The sequence below is a fragment of the Parasteatoda tepidariorum genome, chromosome 3, assembly GCF_043381705.1.
Source record: "Parasteatoda tepidariorum isolate YZ-2023 chromosome 3, CAS_Ptep_4.0, whole genome shotgun sequence".
Classification (NCBI taxonomy): Eukaryota; Metazoa; Arthropoda; class Arachnida; order Araneae; family Theridiidae; genus Parasteatoda; species Parasteatoda tepidariorum.
In genome coordinates, this window is record NC_092206.1 from 47,965,137 (window position 1) to 47,979,471 (window position 14,335).

A 14,335-nucleotide genomic window follows, 5' to 3' on the forward strand; every position below is an offset into this window, starting at 1 on the left:
AAACTGACACTCCATGATAAACGTGCTTTTTCGAATCGAAATTGGGCGGAGTTTAAGGGAGGTATCATTACAAGGAAAAGTTAGCGCAAATAATTATAGTATTAATCATCTTGGGAAAGAAATTTCGTGGAAAGAACAAGCAGAAAAAAAAGATACAGGTATTAACCAAATAGTATTTTAATTTAAAAGCTCAATTAGCAAAAGGAAATAAAATGAAATTCATCAGTAAGGTAATCGCACTGCATACATATTATATGTGTTGAAAAATTAAAGATAACTTCCGCAAATTGCTAAATTTACTACTGTAATTTTCTGTGCTGCAGTTTTTCTAAAATATGTTTACCTATATTTCCCTCTTATTTGAATTGAAACACCTGCTTGAATTTGAGTTTTGATTGTTTGCTTCAATTAAACAATCCTCTTTTAGATGCGCTTAAAAATAAATTATATTAAACTCACAAACTAAAGAAAATAAAAAAGATCGTATTCGCTAATTTTTGATCTAATTGGACTGTATTATTTCCATCATGTATTCTAATAATTCCATCCATTCCAGTAGACCAGTGTTTCCTCTTTCTCCCTATAAATGGCACCACCAGATAAATTAAGCTCCAATCCAAGGTTTATTTGACAAAACACAACTCAAACATAATTTAACTCCAGGTTGAATTACTTGAGTTTAATGATTGAGATACCTAAGGTTAAGGTTAAAGTTTAATTTTATTTTTGCGGTTTAATAACCATGGTAATTCTAAATTATCACAAGAATTGATCATATGGCAAGAAATGGATCAGATTCTAAGGCTTATTAGGAAACCTAACAATTATTACAAACATGGTATTATTATTTTTGTTGTTTATACTCATTAAAATTAAGTGTTATAAAATTTTGCCTTTCTATTCATTTCACCATTCTACACTGAATCAATTTAGAAGATTGCAATATACAAACATTTTATTAATACTATTTGAGTTGAGGTAAAATAACAATATATCTCCACCTATTTTAAATGTTCATTGCAATAATTTTAAAAATACAATACATAGGGGAATTTCACCATTTCACCATTCTACACTGAATCATTTTAGAAGATTGCAATATACAAACATTTTATTAATACTATTTGAGTTGAGGTAAAATAACTATATATCTCCACCTATTTTAAATGTTCATTGCAATAATCTTAAAAATACAATACATAGGGGAATTTTAATCAACATATAACCTTTAATTGGAAATTTAATGTGCTAACGTTTAATGAATATTAAAATGCAATGCATTTCAAATGCACACATTGCTGATAAAAATCGGTAGAGATTTTGTTTTATAACCAGCGTTGAGCAGTCGACTCAATTCTGAGTTCCATACCAATTTCGACCCAATTCAACTAAATAACCTCGCAATTTTGCATCCAATCCAGAATACAAGAGAATTCCTGGTTCAGTCATTGGGAAAATCTAGATTTCGATCAGAAATTTTTGGCGAAAAACACACATTTGAGTTACTTGCAGAGGAAAATCACGAAAACCTTCCACGGTTTGCCCGAAGACAAGAGAATTCTTACCCATGTTCCCTCTACCACTGAGGATATTTAATACTGTCATTGTGGTCGTTGCGAGACGGGAACAGAATTTGTATCAGCTTGTCATCTCAGAGATTCGAACCCGCGTTACCTTATTGGGAAGCAAATGCTTTATCCACTTAACCCCAGCAGATCAAATTTTCAAAATTAGAAAACTGAAATGTCTTAAAAAATTACAATTTTTACAAATCTGCAATATCTAGAAAATGCGTTTTAACACATTAATTTCGTTGGTCGTAATTGTTAAATTTTAAACAAAAGCTTGAAACTTCCATATCTTTTTATTTCCTTTCTTGCTTTATTTTTTTATTTTGCTATATTTTTTTCGTTATTTTTTATTTTTCAAATTAAAAAAATTAAGAATTTTAAAAAAATTACAAAAGTTAAATTACAAAATCGGACGCAAAAAATTTGTCTTCCTCAACACTACAATATTGAGGATATATGCCTTCTTCTTGACTAACAATTTTACGTTGGGCTTGTTTTATGTTGCTGCTGCCTGTCTCTGATATCCAATTAAATTAAGAGTAAAGCTCTCATTTGTAGTAGCTCTATCACATAAGCAGCAAAAGCATAATATTTTACAAAGAGAAGCTTTCAGTTTCCTAATATGAGATGTTATCTTACTTTAGGCAACGCGTAATATAATTTATCAAGAAACATTCCTCTTCACAAATTCAAAAATTGCTTTGAAATTCATACGACCATGCTTATTTTTGACATTTTTAAGACAAATAATATATAAAACATAACAGAATATTCACTGGTATTTGGTCAAGAACAATACATTTCATTGAAGAATTTAAAAACCCAACCAAATATTTTTTGAACACCATCATTGACCACTTTTGCTTTTCTTTTTATTACAGATTGTTTTGTTTGACTCCATTTTGTCTTTCGGCTAAAATAGGAGTATCGAATATTAGAGTACTATCTCCTCCTTAGGCATCTTTCCTAAATATCTTATGTAAGATTCGTGAACTTTTATGGTCTTAATTTTGGAATACGAAACTTGCTGAATATCTACAAAGTAACTTTCAGCTGTTTGCAAATAGTTTGACTATAAAATTACATTTTTAATCTTTACTGTTGTTTTTTTTCTTTTTATTTACTTCAATCTAACGGTTCCCCAATTTTTCAACCGCACAAAAATACATGAATAATTTATTCTTCTGCACGCAAAGAGAAAATTTGGAACAAAAACAAAATGCTTTTGAAAAAAATTATCTATTTTGAAAGTAGTTTTAAGAAATCACTCGGTTAGAAATAATCAATACTACAAACCTTGATGTTTAGGTCTAGAGCATTATTTCAAAAAGTCTATTTATCACGGAATAGCTACATTTTAACGAATTTTTAAGATAGAGTATAACAATAAATTACATAATTCTCATGTATAATATGAGTAAGACTTCTTTCTTCAATACGAAATACAATGCTTTTAGTTTGAAACACAATTTTTTTTGAAAACATTATATTTATGTTTTCTTAAAAAAAAATAAAAACAAGCTAAATGCTAGGATGTAGTCATTAATGTAAATTAATAAAGTTCTCCAATAATAATGTTCAGTTTAAAAAATACATTGAAAATGTTCTAAAACTTAAATATTCATTGATAGTCAAAATCAACAACACTGATATTTTTCTGTATTTCTCTTGTGATATCCGTTTTTCAGTAGTCTTAAAATTTTATATTTATCAGCTTATAGTTAAATGTGTGATAATTAAATAACAAATTAATGGTATTTGATGAAATATAATTGTAATACATATTATAATGTATACAATTATGCATTTTTTTACGAAAATATTTATAATAAAATACATATTTTAGAATCTGTGTTTAGACGAATAGGTATAATATTTAAATTTAACTGATTAACTAACACTTTTTATGCTGTTTTCAGCAAACCTTATCGAAATAAAAATATAAGATTTAAAATATTTTCGATATTAAAAATAATACGAATAGAATAATAAAATATTGTCATTAAACATTATTTCGAAACATTGATGCCAATTTGAGCTTCAACAAAATTATCTTCACAAAATTAACAAAACGTTCTGTCATTATTAAAAATATTTCAAGAAGGACTTCATTTTTATGTGATTAGATGCCCATGCTTCTTTTGGGAGAAAGAATAATATTTTTAATAAGCTTTATCTGACAGAAAGATGGCATTGGTGACTCAGCAAGTCGATGAATTAATGAGTGGGCGTATTAGTGAATAGGGTAGCATGTAAATGAGCGTATATAATTCTTATGTATGATTCGCAATTCAGTGACTTGACATGTGAAGAAAGAAACGAATAATTTACAAACAAATTAGTTAATAGAAGAATCAATTTATAAATAAAGGAAAAAAATCTAATAAAGTTATTATTTATTGCACACATTGTGAGAATAACCACAATATTTTATTAGTTTAAAAAGGGTTTACATACCTACTCTTCACTTCTTGTCTGCTCCTTTGATTATATATAGGATTATAATTAAGATTTTATTATAAAAATTAGATTAGATTGTAATATAATTTTTTAAATTTTTATTATTATTTTTTTTATTTTAAGCATGTTAGAAACTATTAAGTTAATTATTGCTACAGGATCAACTGCAAACAAATTCTACTTCTGTTCATTTATTGTAGAACTAACGTTTTGAACCAAAAATGATATATTTTTATTGAGTTAAACTTTATAAGAAAATTTTAAGATATTGTGTTATAATAAAAAATAAAATTAAACATTACAATTGAATTGAAGAAAACATTACTGAACATAAATAATTTTGACAACATATCAAATTTTATTTCTTTTCAATTTCGAAGTTTGAGATTTGAAATGTATATGTAAAGTAAAGTAATGTAATGTAAAGTAATGCAATGTAAAGTAATGTAATGTAAAGTAATGTAATGTAAAGTAATGTAATGTAAAGTAATGTTATGTAAAGTAATGTAATTGTTTATTCATAACTCGACCTGCCCTATTTAAGGGCATACGAGTAAAGTAATGTAGTACGAGTAAAGTAATGTAATGTAAAGTAATGTAATGTAAAGTAATGTAATGTAAGGTAATGTAATGTAAAGTAATGTAATGTAAAGTAATGTAATGTAAAGTAATGTAATGTAAAGTAAATACATATTTTATTTAATTTTATAAAACTGAATAAGGATTTGTTTCCTCTTCATGCTTATCAAAACATTAATTTTAATTTTCTAAATAAGAATATATTGTAAAAATAGCTTTACATCAATCAAAAAAATATTTTTAACTACATAAATTATTATTTTTTTAATTGAGCTTTATTTTTTTAATTAAAATCTTAGAATTTATAAATTTAAAAACCTTTTCAGTCTAACTCAAACAGACTAGAATATGTAATTACAATTCAAATTTAATTAGCATTATTAACTAAGAACACACTATTGACAATTGTTTGCTATCTCTGGAGATATGTTCTTAATTAGCACAACAGTGAACTCAAAACAAACAAAAAATATCAGCTTCATATTCTCATTGTATTTTTGGCAAGGATAAGAAAATTAAATTGAGCAAAATTTTAGGATTTTGAAGTTTTTTTAATTGTTTTAAACAAAACTCACACAAACATTTCCTTTTTTTAAACCATCATTGTTACGTCTTTAAAATGTTCTTTTTAATATAAACTCCAAAAAGATTTTAAAAAGTTCAACTTGCAAAAAACCGCAAAAAATACTATAAACTATTGCGTAATTTGGAAAATATCTTGACAGAGACATTATTTTACCTTAGAAAATACTTTGTAAAAAATGAATAGTGCAAGATGCTACTCTCAAATTGATTCGAAGATGTTTTCCTGTGACTTTTCACCACAAAGTCAATGTTGCTTAGATGAATTTAAAGAGTTCTCTCTCTTTAAATTCCATCAATGTGGTGAATTCTATATTTCAAACCCGTTGTATCCTTAATAGGAACATTGAATTAATTTCGGTATGGGGGAAAGCAAACATTAGGGATTAGGAAAAAAATACATTAAACTTCAGATTGCACTGAAAAGAAAGATTTTTTCTTGTTTTCTGTTACATGAGATTTATAGCAGATCATAAATATGTTAGCATCACTGATTTCAAAACAACTTTCGGCTTTTGCCCCCAGGCTCTAATCTACTTTTAAATAGTATTTCTACTCTAATTTTTGTCCAAATGTACAAGTTTAAAAACGTCGTGTATAACAAGGAGTCACATAAATGTGTAAACTCATCATCAGAATTAAAATGGCAAAGTAATCAATGCCCGGAAATATGCCGCTAGGGGCGATTCTCTACTATTCACTGCTCCTCCGCGTAGGTTCGAATCCTATCGCCTGCGCTAAATTCAACGTGCATGCGGAGGTAAACCGGCGTAAAAACCATACGGGAACTTCACGGATTATTAATGTTTCTCCGTGTTTTTCTGTTATGGAGAAGTGCCCCTAGCTGCGTACGGTGACATTTCCAGGCATGAGTTTCTATTTAATTTTGATCCTGTTGATGTGCCCTAACTCCCCTAGAAGATGATAGAATAATTTACATGACCCCTGTAAAATACAGCAGCATTAAACTAGTACATTTCGACAAACAATGTTATTTTAAAGAAAAACGGGTAAGTTTAGGAGCAAACCAAATTTTGAATTTCAAACCCCCACACTCGAATTAGTCAAGACCAAGTATTTGTATATGTGAAGCAAAAAATTTGTTTGTCAGAGTTATTTTTCCCGTTGTTTGGTTACTGAAAAGTATCTAGCTACTTTATTTAGAAACAGACCAAAAATATAAATAACAATGTAGCTTAATCTAATCTTAAACTAATATGGCAGCAATGATAAAAATCATTAATATTTTTGTATACTATTACTGCTAATCATGAAAAATCAATGCAACTTATAAAATATTTTGTTTGTTTATTTATTTATTTATCTATTTATTTATTTATTTATCTATTTATTTATTTAGTTAACTAATTATTTATTTAGTTAATTATTTTTTAGTTCTGTTTTAAATGTTAGTTTTGTTTAAATGCTAGTAAAATAAAAAATTAAAAAGAAAAACCTACATGAACAATTCAATTAACTTTTAATCAACAATATTTATAGCGAATCGCATAGCATTAAATTTCTAACTCAAAAACATTTTATCAGAAAATATATTTGTTTGTCTTTTTCGTTTTTTAAAAATAAATTATAACTGAAAAAAAGACGTGTTTTCTTGAATTTCAGTTTTACTACTTGAATGTTTATTTTCAAGGATTTCCCTTTCTGATCAAGAACAAATTTTATTGTTTTGCAAGTTAACGGAAAATAAATCCTTAATTAAGGTATTGAACTTTGTTATTATAATGCTCTTCAGACGATTTTCCTTAGTCTTCAGATTCAAAGAGATCGATCTCATTAACCATGTTATCTAGTTTACTGAAAAATCTGTTAAAGGTTTGCCTTTACAGAGTAGCTAAATAAAATAAATTAGTTTAAATTAATTATTTAAATGCATTTTATGTTGGTTAGGAACTATTGTTAGAATTAGCTGGTTTAGTAACTTATGTTCTTTGGAAATTTCAAACCTTTTAAGAAAAAATCTTATATATTGAACAGAGTCATCCAATTGTAAATATTGCTTTTTTCCTAAAATTTCTTTAAAATGGGTTAAATAATAAATATTTTTATAGAGAATAATGTCTCAAAAAGACTCTGTTACCGTCTTTTAACTATTAAGCATTAGTTCAAATTGAAATATATTTTTCAAAATGAAATACCTTTAAAAAGTATTAGCCATTTTAGCTATAAACTAATTATCTAAACAATTTTATTGAAACTTTTTATGAAAAATATGATAATATTTACTCTGTAGCTTAGATTTAATTCAGATGTATAAAACAGTTTTCTAAAAATTCTAATACTTTACAACAGCTATAGAATAATCTAGTTATACCATTGGCGATGCATTCTTCTTAATTCTAAATATTCTTACAGAGCTAGTTTCACTATATACAAATTTTCAAATTAATATTCATAAGCAGCAGTCTCTTTTTTTTAGTTTAAGTGAACTATAAAGTTTAGTTTGAATGAACCAATTTTTATTTATTTATTTGTTTTTCTTTGTAAAACAAAAATGCAATCATATTTTTCTTAGATTTATTGGCAAAGAAACAATCTCTATAGAAAATTGAGTTATTTTTATGCTGAAATATAGTAAGTTCAACACTTTCACTTCTTATTGATGCATCTATTTGTATTTATGTCTCTTGCCTTGCGTATAAGCACAAATAGCATATTATTATAGGGTATTATTTAGGCTATATTAAATTTAATTTATCTATACTATTTATTTTGTGTTATATATTTCGGCGCGACTTAGAAACTGCTTTGATACATTACAATATTTACTCAATTCAAATTTCAAAATTTACAATTTGAAAGAAATTCATCAGCCAAATAATCAAGCAGTGTTTCTTATGATAATTGCGCATTTGATGTTCGAAAATCAAATTAGGATCTAAAACTAGAAAAAAAATTTTACACTAAGTTAAATCGACTATATTGAAATACAAATAAGTACAGTACTTTTAAAACTATGTTTAGTAAATTTAAAGTATAGTTTTTAAATACTCTTTTTTTCACGGCTGATGATAATAAAATGATTTTTATTATCATTATTCGCTGATGCAATGTTTTTTTTTCAAAAATTAGTAAGCTTTATAAAATTGTTGTTAATCATTAGCTTTTGAGTTCATTAAGAAATATTTATCAACAGTTTTTTTTTTTCATGTTTTGTCCCTTTTTATTTATAAGTAAAAATGGCTTACTTCGAAATAAGATCTTCAACATTTAATACATCGTTGCTAGGCAATAGAAATCTCATAACAATAAACTGTGTAATCTTAAAAATGTCACAAACTATGAATCAAGTTTTTAAAGTGGCAGCCCATCAATAAAGTATTTTTATGTCAGAGTGGCAATTTTAAAAAAAAGAATAAAAAAGTGACGAAAATACAAGCATAATTTGAACTATTTAAGTACTCAAACTCCAATGGAACGTATTATTAAATAAAGGGGGAAATTAACAATTAAAACTGTTTTTGACACATAGAATATCAAATTAAAAATTTTAAAATCTATTTCGATAAATAACAAAAAATAGTACGTGTTTAAAGCTGTACTACTGTGACTAGAACCATTGTTGTTGATGCATTTGTTTTAGACAGATAAATCCCATTATCGGCTCCTTCATCGATACAGTATATTCGAAAATCTTTGGTTGTCATTAATAAAAACTACAACGATACTTAGCTGTACATTTTTTTTCATTTATCTCTCAGTTCTTATATCTTCGTTATATTATTTATCTATTACTCTATTTATTGCACAGATTTACATTACATACACGTACCGGCCAACTCTTCCGGATTTTCCGGAAGATTTTATTTTCATATTTAAAGTGGTAGTAATTATATACTATTTTTTCTTTTATAATCTTAATTTTTAAATGATACTGATCACCACTATTCTTACAAAAATTAAGCACATATATTAATATGCGTTGCTATCATGGTTGTCAACTTAAGGTTTCTCAAATACAACGTACTTGTTTGCTTAAAATTGAAGTTTTAATTCCATTTTAATACCACTGGGAAAAATGATAATGGAAGGGATTAAAAGTTGGCAAGTATGCATACATTTACGATATACATTTACACATTTCTCAATATATTCGTCAGCATTATTTGGCAATTTTAATATTTATATTATTAATTTATTGTTCATACTCTTTAGTCATCACGATATTTACCTCTTTTTGCATTTTATTTAAAATAAAATTGTTTATCAGAACAATTCCAATCAAAGCAATGAAAAATCTTATTTAAAATGAAAGGCTTAAAATGAAAAATGGTGTTCTTTTATAACCTATCAATTCTATAAAAATTAACTTATCACGCTGGTTGAATTACCATTCACATTACATTAGACGGTCAATAATTTACATGATGTCTTTGATTAGTTATACTGATTCTAAAAATATGTTTTCTAAAGCGCAGTAGATTCAGTTCATATAATTAAAGTAAAATAATAAAATATATATATTCAAATTTGCAAAAAAAAACTAGTAATTTACTTTTTGTATTTTGACTTAAAACTTTTAACAAATTTTTATAGTTAATAAAGATAATGATGAAAATTAAAGATGTGTAAATAAATAAACGAAAATAAAATAACGATGTGTATATAAAAAAAGACGGAAAACAAAGATGAATTTAAAAAATAAATGTGTAGATAAATTCGCAATGATAACCAATCAAAATTATTAGGCGTTCATTTTATCCCTTTATCAGACTAATTCTGTGGAGTCAAATATGTGTTTTTGCAATGAAATATATTGAGACCATTTAGTTTAATAGTGTTTTACTTTGTTGTATAAGTAAGTTCACAGCATGAAATTAATGATGGAATTAAAAAATTAATGTGGAGATGTAATTTGTAATGGCAACCAAACAAAATTGTTAGGAGTACAATTTATTATTATAAACAAATATTTGACTCTACCGATTAGATATCGATTCTAAGATTAATATTTTATAAGATTTATTAGCTGGCTAAAATTTTAGTTTCATTTTATAAGTATGTTCATCACCTGGAAAAAAAATGATTTTGTAACATTTGTTGCGATCAATGGACGGCCAAAATCAAAGAACGAAATGAATTTGTTAAAAAGTATTTAACAAACAGTAAAGATGCAACAAAATATTTAATAACTATTTGCATCAGCGTAAGTCAGCAACAGAATATTTAAGTGCAAAATGATGTTTAAAATGAACATGAAAAATCCTCAAATAAACTGTGTTTAAATATAAATAAAAACTAATGAAAAAGGTGTGTAAGAATAGAATAGATATTATAAATAGTTAATTTTTTTTTCTATCAAATTCTATATTGGCTTGTGCATTATCTCATATTTTATTCCAAAACTTTCATTTAAAAAAAAAAAAACATTTAATTTATTTATTTTCAAAAGTATTCAAATAGAGAAAAAAAGAAAATTAAATTGATGTAGTACGTGTCAGTATACTTTGACCTTCATGTGAACTCTAAAAGGTAATGGATATTCTCACTTTTCAAAAAAGCAATATATTTTCTGGTGTCAATAGATGTACTTCTTCGATTTGGTAATCGAAAAAAGAAATTCCACTTTCCTTTTATCCATAATAGAATAACAGCTGGAATACAAAGGAATATATTTTTTCCGCTCATCAAGAAAAGCTAAGGAAATAATTTATATATAAATTAGCTAAATGCATCCGCGAAGTTCAATATTTTTGTTTGTATGTTTCGTGGCAATTTTTTTAATATTCTTCATTTTCTTAATTATTTAGTTACACGTGTTAGCCCATAAAACAAGCTTTTTAGAGTAATTCTGATCTTACTGTTGTTAATTATGCTGTTGTATAAACTACCACAGACTATTCAAAGTTGTTAATTTGTCTTTATATGTTTTGGAAATTCGTTGTGAAGTTAAAGAAAATTATTTTTTATTAGTTAAGAGAAACAGAACAATTATTCATATGCATGCACTTCTTTTATGTAGGTAACAGGAATATTCATAGTAATACTGAACATTTATGTTCATAATAATACTGAAGTACTTAGCCCAAATAGTGCTCGAGGAATTAAAGTGCAAAATTGAGATTTTTTTTCAGTTTTTGCTCAGAATATTTTTTGACGCTTTTCTTATAAGATATTAGATATAATTTAATTTTAAACAATGTATGCATATCTTGAATTTTAAAGATTTATGGTCAAATAATTATAATGACTTTTTTTAATAAAATAATATTTAGCGCAATGTTTAGTTGAGTTTAAATACCATTTGCATTGTTTAAATATCATATTTTAATTCATCCTATGAAACTATAACGATTGTTCGTAAAATTCCAAAAACGTAGCCAAAAATTCCTTATATATTCCATTTCCTATTCGGCATACTAAACTTCAATAAAAAATAATAGTATTGCTTTTATAAAGCTTCAAATCTTAAATAAATCATATTTATCATAATAATGTACCTGTCACAAAAATGATTAAATTATGTTTTCAAATCTCAAGACAGATATTAAATTATATCTAAACTATCTCCTTTTGCATTATTCTTACTGTACAGAGGCCTAAATGTCTAGAAGTGCTTATATTTTCTCCTTAGAATACAGCATATTAATTTTTTGAACCCAGAATTATAAACTTTTATTTATTTTTCAAAAGTAGACATAAACACTGAAGACAGTGTGAATTTAAATGGTTTAAAGAACTGCAGTACAAAAAAGTAAGGTAAAAACTTCCAGAATATGGTAAAATTTACTTTAAGACTCTATAGGAAGCTTTGGTAATGATTTTGGCAAAAACTAGCATTAAATATTGTTTCATAATATGCGTTAAAATTTGGTGATCATAAAATTTGATACTTTTTCTATGATATCTTAAGGTATGGCATAAAAATCATTTATTTAATTAAATTTACGTTTCAGTTGTTTATTTTAACTAAAATTAAAGAATATGAATGTGCCCAGCGATAATGATTTAAATATCGTACGTTTTAATTTTATTTCCAAAAATGTATATTTTTCTAACAGAAATGTTTTTACTGTAGAGTAATTTTACTAGGATTCTTTCTCCGTATATATTATGTAGAAAAACCTATTGTTCAATCTGTTTAGTAGATCAAAAACTAATCATTATTCGAAATAAGCCTCAAGAGAAATAAACAAAAAAAACATTATTAAAAATTGCTATGTAAAACAAAGACAAATTCATTGTTTTCTAACAAGTGTACATAATAAAGCCATTTCCATTCACTATTCAACCAGAATTGGAACTCGGGTCTCCAATTCTCTACACAAAATGAGGCCCAATCTTAATTGCTTCATCGAAATTCGTAATCGATCGAAATCATGATCTATCATAACGTAATAGAAAATCTTAAGTTTATTAAAATTTTAATCATTTGTTTCTGAGATAATTATTAACATGTTTAAAAATACTTTGTTATTTTGTTTGAAAACCGAGAAAAAAGTTTCGTTTCTTTCTCAATCAAAATGTTATATTTTTATACCCACGATCCAAAAACACTTTTAGAAATTAAGAGAACATGTTAAGAACATGTTTAGAAATTAAGAAAGCATGTTATGTTTTTAAAGAACAAAAGTGTTTCTGTAATGCAAGTCAAACATTTTGTGACATTCGTGTTTTTTTCGCATTTATTTTGAAACTATATTTGAAGGTTCAAAAAATTTATTACTGTGGTTCAATTCCGAATAAAATATTTTATTATCGTTGCTCTTAGAACATTGAACTCATACAAATCAATATTTAAAAAGAACATGTGTTGCATGTCAATCGGAAAAACTCTAGCCTGTAATTAACACGAGTTTAGGGCAGAAACAAAAAGTGTCCATGTGTCAAAAGTCCGTTGTATCCCACGGGATGTTAAACATTCTAACTGACAAATGAAAACGCTGAAATTTATTATTACTCTTTGACTTCAATCTTAACGCACCAATGATTATTGTATGGTTTTGGTTTTTTCTAGCTTATTTATTTTTAACTATGGAGAATATGTTTAGTATTCAGTTTTGTGCATAATTTTCTGTTTCTAGCAACTAAGATATAATAATAAATTTATTTCTCCGGATGTTTCAACGATATGCAAATCGATGTATTTTTCTAGTCTGCAAAAAATCTAAGTTATTATTACAATGAAAAATCGTTATTATTACAGTGAAATATAAAAAGAACTATTTTGTTATACTGTGTTTTAAATATTGACAAAATTGATTATTTTTCAACAAAATAATGCAACTAAATTGTGCTACAATTATTTGAAATTAAAAAAAAGGTTAAAAAAATTCCTCTAGTAATGTCATGACCTCAACGATCATCAGACCTCTACCTGAATGAGTAACAGTTGGTCTAGTTAACCTGTTCAGAGATTTGTATAATGGCTCAAATAAAGCTTTAAAAATTGCGATTCGATTGCGCCAATGTTTAAAATACAAGTGGGAAAATAGTGGCAATAAAATACTACAGAGTTCAGCCTCTCAAAAGCCAAGACTGTGTAAAGGTGTAATGCTTAAATAAAGAAGCGATATCGATGAAAGCCAAGGAAAGTAAAATAGCTTTTGTGATCAATAAGGATATTTTATATTTTGTTAGAATATTTAAAACATAGCATAACAAATAAAATTTATTTTATTTTTCACTGTGTTAGTTAAGATTTTTCTCTTCAGACGAAAACTTTTGTTTTCTAGTGCGTCTTTTTACCTTTGAAATACCGTCGAAGGAAAAAAAATTGTTAACGAGATAATACACCGAAGAGCCATTACATTACGACCACCCTCCATCTATAACAATGGGCTCGCGTTTCTCGCCCAGGAACAATGTTTTCATGGGGCACATTAGGACCCATAATACTCATTGAACAATTCCTGAAGTCTGTAAGCTACTTGAATAAAGTTCACCAACTCATGGTAACAGTTTTTTCTGTGGAGGATGGTGTTTATCAACAGGATAGTGCACCATGTCATAAGGGTCGAATCGTTATGTATTGGTTCGAGGAACATTCCAGTGACTTTCAAGTCATGTCTTGTCCCCCAAAATCATCTGACGTTAATCCAATAGAGCATTTGTGGTCCGACTTGGAAAACCAAATTCGTTCTGCCACGCTACCCCCTCACAATGTGAGGGAATAGCAGGACCAG

The 14,335-nt window shown here is 26.6% G+C and overlaps 1 protein-coding gene across 2 annotated transcripts in view; it reads right to left on the bottom strand.

Annotated features, from left to right (window-relative positions):
• Nucleotides 1-14,335, bottom strand: part of LOC107441918 (solute carrier family 35 member F3) — a 222,494-nt gene that overhangs the window by 36,107 nt on the left and 172,052 nt on the right. The gene's annotated exons all lie outside the window — the stretch shown is intronic.